This window comes from Carassius auratus, linkage group LG28B (assembly GCF_003368295.1).
Source record: "Carassius auratus strain Wakin linkage group LG28B, ASM336829v1, whole genome shotgun sequence".
Taxonomy (NCBI): domain Eukaryota; kingdom Metazoa; phylum Chordata; class Actinopteri; order Cypriniformes; family Cyprinidae; genus Carassius; species Carassius auratus.
Window position 1 is genome coordinate 9840394 of NC_039293.1, and position 2366 is coordinate 9842759.

General features: G+C 32.4%; 1 protein-coding gene across 1 annotated transcript in view; it reads right to left on the reverse strand.

Annotated features, from left to right (window-relative positions):
- Positions 1-2366, reverse strand: part of LOC113067602 (zinc finger protein 239-like) — a 262749-nt gene that overhangs the window by 143551 nt on the left and 116832 nt on the right. The window lies entirely within an intron of this gene.

Consider the following 2366-nt stretch of genomic DNA (forward strand, 5'->3'; position numbering starts at 1 on the left):
GTACATGCATTTATTTAAATACATTTATTTATATAAAATTGATCGCTACATAAATATGTAAATTATACAAATGATTATACTGAGGTTATAGAATGAATTTATATAAGTATAATATAATGTAATGTTTTTAAATTATTTAGATGTATAACATAAATATTTAATCATTTACTTGTAGAAATTTATATTCATAAAATATTTACATTTATAAAAATACATGCTATTTATAATGTATTAAATATCACTGATATATTTATACAAGCAAATTATTTATAATAGAGTATTATTTATATAAATGTAATTCTTCTGAATAATTTAATTTGCATTAGTAAAAACTACTTTACTAGTAATACATTAGTAATAAAATGTTGCATTTAATAATGCATTTTATGTAACTGAATACATTTATAAACATACATTTATTCATATGTACATATTATAAATATAAATCAATTATAAATAAAATAATTGTTCACAATAATTATACTTAATACATTTGTATATAAATAATACATGTATTTAAATAAATGTCAATTTACTTAAATTTAATCTTTATGAATAAATACATTATTTATTATTTATATACAAATAAATGCCTTGCCTGCATTGTTTTTGTACTTTGCTCATCGCAGTCTTCCCAAAGGAGGAAGTGGGTGTGTTGGCCTCAAGGAACATGTGACCTAAAGGTTATGACCTCATGTCATGGTCATCGATGAGGCTTCCAGCAAGAGATTACACGCATCCTCAGTGGAGCTAATGACAGAGAATAAGACTAATGCCAAGAAGACTGAAACAAGTGAAGCACAAATAACGTCACCAAAGGAGTCGAGCTCAGGACCGGACTGATGTTTCTCTCTGTTCATGTGTACAGTTACTGTAAATACGACATTAACCTGTCAGATTCTGTTCATGTCTTCAGACTAAATGGATCCATGTGCTTCAACACAAAACACTTAAAGAGTTCACCAGGTCACAACAGTGCAATAAACTGACTGGTGTGTGTGTGTGTGTGTGTGTGTAGATTAAACCACCAGAACTACCTTTAATAGTCTCTAGATTATAACTGTGAGTTCAACTAAAAGAACTTGAATGCAAAAGCAACATTAGTTTGTCATATTCTATCATTTACAGTTCTATTTGAGTAGATTTTCAGTTGTTTGAATGTTTGGAGGGATGGAAAGATGGAAGCTGTGAATACTGTCTGAAATTAATTTCCATCCTGGTGAAAGAATCTGAATCGTTCATTAAATATTTTATCAATTTATGTTTAAAGCAATGACAGCGTTCTAGAGTTAAACATGTAAAGTTTTTCATGATTAGCGAAATCATGATTTTTTATATTAAAATAATACGCATCTGAAAACAATGAAGTCCATTTCTGCTACAGAATAAAAAAGCAACCATGACTTTCTTAGAATTCCAACTGTTCTTCCCAGAATTCCGAATTTAAATCTCGTAATTCAGTCTTTTGTTCTCGTGAGGCTTAGAGTATATCTCTAAATTCTAAATCTGTCACAATTCAAATGTAATATTTTTTTTTAGAATTTTGGTGATTCTCACTGAATTGTGATGTCACAATGATTTATTTTTTTCATTCTGCGCTGGAAAGAGGCTTCCATAGGATAATGCAATTTAATCTAACCAGCTAATTGTGGGTCTTTTCTTGTTTTATCTGACGTGCTAAGCGTGTTGCACATCATTATAATGTTGTCGTATGGTATTGTTTTGTGTTGGACTCGTCCAGCGTTTAAAAGGGAATGAGGTTTAATGCAGTTGTGTGATATGTTGACGTGTGTTTGTGGAAAAAGCACTTTCACTCTTGAATCGTACTGTGAATCCTGGACAGATGGACACGGTGATATAAGCTGATGTAGTGAGTTCTAAACGCTCCAGTCTTTAATGTATAAACTAGAGATCGATAGCAATGATCATTTGTGGTTCCCCAGACTTTCCTCCGATCGTGCTCGTCTCAGGATGGTTCTGGGCGAACCTGGGTGTGTGTAAATATAAAGCTGCTGCATGATGGGAATCTGTTCTCAGCTGGTTTTACGCGTCTTCCCGTTTGACAATCTTCCAGATGATGTTCTGATGGAGAATCTTTACTTGAAAAAGTCAAAACTCCTGAAATGCACTTTATCTTGTCGTGTTGCACCTTCTAATGTGATACTGAAATAAATCTTTCTACTGCACAATGTCTGGATGTCTAAGCTCATATTAAACACACGAGCAGTGACGTAAATCACAGACTAGCGCTACATGACCTCACTCAAACATGATTCCTGAAACAGACTGCTGGGAAAATGACCGAATGGGCCTACAAACTGCCACAGCTGTTCACTGCATTTAGAAGTTATGTACAAAAGGACTGA